The sequence below is a fragment of the Physeter macrocephalus genome, chromosome 12 (assembly GCF_002837175.3).
Source record: "Physeter macrocephalus isolate SW-GA chromosome 12, ASM283717v5, whole genome shotgun sequence".
In the NCBI taxonomy this organism is placed as follows: domain Eukaryota; kingdom Metazoa; phylum Chordata; class Mammalia; order Artiodactyla; family Physeteridae; genus Physeter; species Physeter macrocephalus.
Window position 1 is genome coordinate 34597231 of NC_041225.1, and position 8902 is coordinate 34606132.

The following is an 8902-nucleotide window of genomic DNA, read 5'->3' on the forward strand; positions in this document are numbered from 1 at the left end:
CGGTGTGAGGTGGTATCTCATTGTAGTTTTGATTTGCATTTCTCTAATGATTAGTGATGTTGAGCATCCTTTCATGTGTTTGTTGGCAATCTGTATATCTTCTTTGGAGAAATGTCAATTTAGGTCTTCTGCCCTTTGTCTCATATTCTCTGCTCATAATTGTATTAAAAACACAAAATAAATTAATAAGATAGTAAAGAAATACAATTTTATATTACAAATTTTCCAACTATTATAATTTAAAATGAGAACAACTTTCTCACCTATTGAGTTAATGGGAAAATCAAAATTGCATATATAGACTATTTAATAATAATGTCTCACATTCAAGGTCCACCTCAATTCTTAAACAATTTTTTAGGAACAAATTAGGTGCATATTATCAGTTTATGAACAAATATGTTCACATTTTATTCTATAAAGGATTTCAGAAGACTAAATATGGGAAAGAAAATGTGACTTTTCCAGCCTATTTCTCTGCCTGATTCAGTTACAATAAGTTACCTTATCTCTCAGTAACTTTAGGTAATAATTAGAAGTGTTGGTAGTAGGTAATCTGAAACCATCCTCAATATAATAATTTTTTCCCTTTCAAAAGAGCTGTTTAAAAGATGACAAAATGTCATCTCTCCAAGGGGCCACTGTCCAATGGTCTGCTTGATAGTATAGTCTCAAGCTGTCTTATCCAACACTTCTAGCTTTAGGATACCTGTTGCAATATAATAAGCCACCTAACACCAAAATAAGAACAAATCACTAATACTAGAAAAGAAAATGAGTTTTATGGTGTGATGTCCTTTTAATGACGAATGGGGGAGGAGTTTCTGTGAGGCATATTCTAAATATTAACTTTTTTTTCCCATACTGTGACCCCTGAAAGAGGACTAGGTTACTTTTTAAAATTGAATACACTTAGAGAACTCAAAAACACCTAAGTTCACACTTGGAGTTTGGAGTAGAATTCAAGTTTAAAAGAGACAATTGCCTATTTATCTTTTTATATAAAACTGCTCATCCTATGTTGTGGAGATGGAATCATTGGTTGTGATACATGATTCTGCACATGGAAGGTCCTTCACAGCTATTTCTCTGTTTTTAAATATTTATTTATTTATTTATTTTTTGGCCGCGTTGGGTCTTCGTTGCTGCACTCGGGCTTCCTCCAGTTGCGACAAGCGGGGGTTACTCTTCGTTGCGGTGCACAGGCTTCTCATCGCAGTGGCTTCTCTGGTTGAGGAGCATGGGCTCTAGCACGTAGTTGTGGCACGTGGGCTCAGTAGTTGTGGCTCGCGGGCTCTAGAGCGCAGGCTCAGTAGTTGTGGTGCACGGGCTTAGTTGCTCTGCAGCATGTGGGATCTTTTCAAACCAGGGCTGGAACCCGTGTCCCCTGCATTGGCAGGCAGATTCTTAACCACTGCACCACCAGGGAAGTTCCAAGCACAGCTATTTCTGACTACAACTATGCCCCTTCATTCCTGAAGGAGATACTAACACAGTGTGAAAAACCGAATATATGTAACACTGTGATTTTTGGATAGGTTAGACTCTTTGTTCTGGTGGGCTAAGCTGGACCACAAAGAAGATGCAAAGGCTCATTTTGTTTCTTTGGCCTAGAGCCTATGAATCTGAAACACCTGGAGAGCTTGCAAAAAAGATGCATGCCTTAGCTCATCCCATCAGATTATGAGAAGAGGCCAAGAATTTTGAATTTTAATAAGCACACTGGGAAATAATAATTGTTATTATACTCAGAATAGCAGCTGATGTTTGCTGAGCACTCACTTTATATGCATCATCTTATTTGTTAGAACACCACTGTTTTACAGTCATCAACGCCGTTTAACAGATGAACCAACTAGAGGTTCCATAGCTATGGAGCCAACTTAATAATTACTACATTCAATAAAACTGAGTATTCATTGAGAAACACCATCTTAGGCAAGGGCACCTCCCAGAGGTAAGAGATCATTCCAAGATGCTCTTCTGCAATAAGGGATATAGAAAAGCAAAGCAAAGGAAAATTCAAAGAGGCAAATAGAAGTGAGTGATAGAAAAGCTGGTTTCTCCTTTTCTCATCACTTAGCTGCCTGATATTGATCCACTTTTGTTGGTGCCTGAGTATTGCATTTGATGTGGTTGATCCTCAACTGATTTGTTCAGTGTTTTCTTGTGCCAGTTATTACTGATACATGATTTTAAAGGAATACTTTGTCATAGATGATTCTAGTCCAATATCTTCTTCATTTCACAGATATATAACTATAAACCAAGAGAAACCAAGTGACTTTTATAGAATATGTAATTAGTTATTCATAGAACAGCAACAGAACTCTGGCTTCCTCACTCTTTGCATAGCACTCTTGCTTTCTCTCTAGTCCTTGGAATCAGCCCACCTCTGGATCCTTCTGCCACACTTTTAGAAGTTTAAAAAAATTCTAACCCAAACTTCATTGTATCTAGATAAAGAGGGTAGCACTAGAGCAGGCTTATGGAAAAGGCAGGATAAATAATTTAGCAGATATACAGTTTTATAAAATTTTCCTAAGGTTATAGAAATTGCTTCAGTACTTTGCTGTAAGACAGAAACATTGGCTTCTAACTGCTGTGATTTGGAATACCTACTTATTTTCAGTCTCCAAATATGTTTCTCATTTCGGTTTCAGATTTTAATTATTAGAATCAATAGTACTGCTGGGGTTGTAAAAGTATTTTGCTCAGATGGTTTCTGAAAATTCTTTCCTTTAATGTTCAAATTAGTGAAAGTCAAAACTGTAGTAAAATTGAATATTCACAGAGGACCTCTGAAAGAGTATAATTAGAGCTGACTTCAAAGAAAATCAGAGGAATTTACCTGGCAGAATTCAATTCATCATCCCACAAACCAAATTTATTCTATTTTTTACTTATGATTCACCTAGAAAAAATATATAACAGAGTGATTTTCCTCAAAAGCTCTCTCTATAATGAATGTGTCGATGTAAATAAGGTTCAGTTTCCATATTTTTCTACTTTCCTGTGACAGTCCTTACCATTCTTAATTCACAGGAGATATTTTGTTATACCTCCTGGACAAAAATATTACACAGAGATTTAGGACAATTATGAGTACCTCTTTTAAGCTAAAATAATTCAAGGCCATTTTTCCTTTGTCATTGTAAGGTGTCTAATTGGATACAGAGAAAGAAAAGAAGATTTCAGGATATTTTCATTCTTTCTAGCCATTGTGTGTGTGTGTGTGTGTGTGTGTGTGTGTGTATGTGTGTGTGTGTGTGTATGTGTTTTCTACCTTCTTCTATCATCATCCTTACCAGATATATATTTTACAGTTAAGAAATCCTATTAAGCTAGAGTAATGAGAGGAAACTATTAAACTTGAAACAAATATTTAGCTTTCTCTGTGCATGTGTGAAGGAGTGGACAAAAGATAATTTTTAAGTATTTATTGTATGCTATGGACTCATGTGATTTTGTCTCATGTTTACCTACTCTTAATAACAGCACGGTTACATAGAATACATGATGTAATACCAAGAAACTGAAGTTCAAAGATAATGATATACCATTGTGTTGAGAACAGCTTGTGTCGTTTACAGTCTTAACAAAAAAACAAAACAAAACAAAACAAAAGAAAAATAATAGTTATAAGGATTGAAAAAGGAAGGCAATCTGTCAGTATTCCCAGAAAATACTTTTTTCAAATAACACCCCAAAGGAATCTATAGATAATTATGAAATTAATAAGAGGGTTGAACAAGTTTGTCTGATATATGATCATTACCAAGAAAAAGTAAACTGCATTTCTATTTACCAATACTTATGAAATGTGATGTTTAAAAAGAAATGTTATTTTCAACCACAAAAAATAAAGTCCCCTTGAATAAAAATAATAATGAAATGCACAATACTTAGAAAATTATGCAATTGTATTTTATAGCCATTAAAGATAACATAAATAAGTGGAGAATATATTAAGGTTAAGAATAGCAGCATCCAGTATAATAAAAACGGTAAACCCAACAAAAGTTATAGAGATTAATTATAATTCCAATAAATTCAGAACAGACTTTCTTTGTATGAATATGACTGGAAAGTAACAAGCCAAATACTTTTCCCATAATAGCAAAGAGTCAATATTTACAAATACTCTAAAAAAGAAAAATCATGAGTCTTATGTACAGATATCAAAATTTATAATATATACTAATTATTGTGATTTTATGCAATGACAGATAATTGAAGATGGTATAGGATGAAGAATATATTAATAAATCCATTTTAATTTTTGATAGATCTTGCATTAATAACAGTGGGAACAGAATGACCATTCTAAAGAGTAGAACAATTGGTCATATATATGGGAAAATTAATATTAAAATTAATTCTTATCTCATTCCATTCATTAAAATAAACTTTAGTACATTTAAGAATTTAAATGTAAAAAGCAAAACTTTTAAAAAATAATATCAGAGAATATACTTATGACCTTAAATAACTTTTTAAGTAAAACTTAAATAGAAAACATATTAAAGATAAAGTTTATAATCTGACTACCTAAAAATAAAGAACATCTGTTTATCAAAATCCCTGATAAGGAGAGTGAAAACACAGAGTCACAAATTAAGAGAATGTATTTTTAATATGTAAATCCAACAAAAAACCCAGAATATATAAAGGAGCTCTCTAAATCAATAGACGAATGGGAAAAATGCATAAACAGGCATTTCATTGATAAGAAAATAGAAATATCCAAGAAAACCTCCAAGCAATAAATGGAATATAACTGAAAACCAATATGAGGCATCAGTGCACCCTCAACATATTGGGAAATAAATAAATAAATAAACAAATAAATATGATACCAGACGAAGCCAAGTATTGGCAATATAAAACAATGAGAATACTGATAAAATGGTAATTGGAGTATACTTGCATCAATAATTTTGGAATAATAATCTGGAAGTACATGAAAAATTGATTATTTCCCACCTATATGTATTATAGAGTATATAATCAAAAGAAACTCTTTCATGTGTACATCCAGAGACATGGACCAGAAGGTTTAAAGAAGCATCATCCACAATAGAAACAAGAGCAACAACAACAAAAGTCAGATTACCAAAACCCAGATAAATAAATCATGGTATATTCAAATAGTGGAATAGTACACAGCAGTGAAAATTAAATATAATTTTAAATATATGCATATATAATTTAATATAAATATATTACTTTAATTATATATTTATATTTTATGATACTAGAGTTTTATATGAAACGGTGTGGCTACAGAATGCAGTTGAGGAGAAAATTCAATTAATTTTGTGTGACTTTATTTATATGAAGGTCAAAATATTTAAAGTTTAAAATATTTCATAGAAATGCATATATTTGTGATTAAACTCTAAGAAAAAGAATTTTTTTTTCTGAGTTGGATAAAGGGTCTCTGTTCATAGAAGTCATCTGTAATTTTCTATTTTTTAAACTTATTGGTGTGTATATAGGTGTTTGTTTTATTAATGTTATTAATAAAAATGTACATACTATTTAATATATTATCTGTCTGCATATTATATTCCATAATATGAAAGGAAATATAATAATAAAGGCCTTTGGACAAATGACCTAGAAGTTAAACTTTTGCAGGAAGAAAATCATATGCACAAAATTTTCATGGTATGATTCCATTTACACATAGCCAGAAACAGGTAAAACTAAGCTAAAGTTAAAGAGATCTAGAGAACTATTATTAAAATATTCAGCATAGTGTTTTTCTTTACGGAAGCAGGAGAATTATGATTCAGGGATGTCTTTCTTTTTTTTCTTTTTTTGGATTTCTAGTTTTATTTTAATTTTATTTTTTTTAACATCTTTATTGGAGTATAACTGTTTTACAGTGGTGTGTTAGTTTCTGCTTTACAACAAAGTGAATCAGTTATACATATACATATACATATGTTCCCATATCTCTTCCCCTTGTGTCACCCTCCCTCCCACCCTCCCTATCCCACCCCTCTAGGTGGTCACAAAGCACAGAGCTGATCTCCCTGTGCTATGCGGCTGCTTCCCACTAGCTATCTATTTTCTTAAGCGGGATAGCAGTTTCTGAAGTCATCATTTAATCTTTATTCTTTAAACTCTACATTCATATTACATATACTCTAAGGCATGCATTTTGTAATGTATATTTTAAAACAAAATAATGGAAGGAAGGAAGGGAGGGAGGGAGGGAGGGAGGAAGGAAGGGGAGAAAGAAGGCAGGGAGGAAGTCAGACCCAGGTCTTTCTACTCCAAAAATGGTGATATGTCAATGCAGGTGGCTCAAGATGACCATACAATAATAAATAATTTTCCAAAATAAATATAGGTGGATCACCTCTTGCCTTACATACTTCAATAATTTCTCTATGTTACCAGTTTATATTTGAAATTTAATAATTTGGGAAGGTTTGTGCACTTGTAATCCTGCTTGATATAATATCCACTAGTAACGCACCCAATGTTAGTTGTTCTGGTGCAGTTTAGGATTATAAATTTGAGGTCAATTTTTAGTATCGGTAGGTCATACACTCCTTGCCTTTATTCTCTCACTCTCCCAGACTAAAGCTGCATATGAGAGGAAGTACGTTTTCTTGGATTCCTTATAAAGTTCTTGCTTGTAAGACAAAATGATTATGCTGCTATAAAGGGACAATATAGTGCCAAACAAACTCCATAAAATTGATATCAAATTAATTTCTTAATAAATGAAGCAATTTCCCTTAATTCCATACCCTCAACTGCCTACTGGATTTTTCCTCTTGTGCATTTTCTTCATCTCCAAGTCAACTGACTCTTTCATTCCTTCTTTACTGTTTGGTGATGACTTCAGGTCTAGACTTCCTACCTCTGGCTTCTCTCCCATTCAGTTCATCCAGGAATGTGCCAGCACATTAACCTTCCTAGAACCTGGAGTAGCAGAAAGGCAACTGCTCACTCGAGGAGGAATGGACTAAGTGACTCAATTCATCTTGCTGTAAACATTTACCCTTTGTTTCTGAACTCAAAAAGCAAATTATTTGAATCTGTCTTAGTGTACTAGAAGTATTACATGTTTTACTGAACCTGTGTTCCTAAACTATGAACTATGCATCCATTTACAGTACCTATTGTTTTTAGTACAGATCTTATTCACAGTGCCTGGCTTAGTGCCTTATACATAATTCATGCCCAGTGAAGTTTGGTTAAAAAATAAACAATTGGGCTTCCCTGGTGGCGCAGTGGTTGAGAGTCCGCCTGCCGATGCAGGGGACATGGGTTCGTGCCCCGGTCCAGGAAGATCCCACATGCCGTGGAGCGGCTGGGCCCGTGAGCCATGACCGCTGAGCCTGTGCGTCCGGAGCCTGTGCTCCGCAACGGGAGAGGCCACAATTAATTAATTTGAAAGAATAAACTCACTTTCCTCATTTGTTGATTGAGCCTTTCGTTCATTCAACTATTTTTTTTTTTTTGTCAAGTACCAAATATACATCAGATATTCTCCTAGTATTGGAACTAGAGCAGTCGTTCAGACAAATTCCTGCCCTTGAGTGGTTCATAATATTATAGGGATAACTAACAATTAGACAAGAAAATAAATAACTACATATGGGCTGATAGGTAAAAATTTCATCTATATTAAAGTCAAATGACAGAAAATGATAGAGAGCGGTGAGTATGGTGATGGGGGTGGAGAGTTATTGTAGCCAGTGTAGGAATCTCTTCTTTTTGAAAGGGTGATGTTTGAGCTGAGATCTGAATGTTGAACAGCAACCAGCCATGAGAAAATCTGGAGGAAAAAAAAATTACTCTAGACAGATAAACAGTAAGTGCAAAAGCCCTGAGGCAGGAATCAGCCTGTCATTTTCAATGAGCAGCAAGACTGACAAGGTGACTGAGGTTGGGGTAAGTGAGGCAAAGTTGTTCGAGATGATGTGGATGACCTGGGCAAAGACTATATCATGTTGGCCTTGTAGGGCAAGAAAGGGGGTTTGGGACATATTCTAGGAATGATAAAAAGCCATTAGAGGGTTTTGAGCAAGTGAGTGATATGATGCATTATCTCAATCCATATGAAATGTCTAATATACAATATTTTGACCTATAAAATATTGGTTCCCTATGTTTCACTGCAATACTTAAAAAAAAAATCAGTTAGCTTGTTGAGTTGAAAACAAATCGGTAAATAAAATGGTGAAAGTTAGGGAGAAGAGTTAGGAGACTACTATAAAGTCTGACAGTGAATCTTCGATTGAGCTGGAAGTAATCATGATGGTGTGAAATGAACCAATATGGCAGTTCATGTAAATGCAGAGCTGATTTAACTTGCAGGTGGGTTGGTCTATTTTCTGTGGCCCATGAACAAAGGTTTAAGAAGCTAAGGAATTCTGCTTGGGAGAGGTTCATAAAAAGAGGCAGAGCAGGGATGGATAGGTGGCTGGGCAGGATTGACGGCTTGCTCCCAGAACCATTAGAAATGGGAAAAAAAATTCCTCAGAGTCAAATTATATCAATACATTTGAAAACAAATCAGCATTTCTAAGTAAAGACATATCTCTATGACTTGGCAAGAAATCCACTAAACCACTAAGAAGTCTATAGCTGGGAATTTACTAAGTCATATTGAAGAAAACATTGAAGAAGAAAATCTCAAAGATCAAACTGGCAGTGATCTCAAAAGGAGAATTCCAGACTTAGAGACGGTCCTTCCTTTTTTTTTTTTTTTTTAACATCTTTATTGGAGCATAATTGCTTTACAATGGTGTATTAGTTTCTCCTTTATAACAAAGTGAATCAGCTATACATATACATATATCCCCATATCTCCTCCCTCTTACTTCTCCCTCCCACCCTCCCTATCCCACCCCTCTAGGTGGTCACAAAGCAC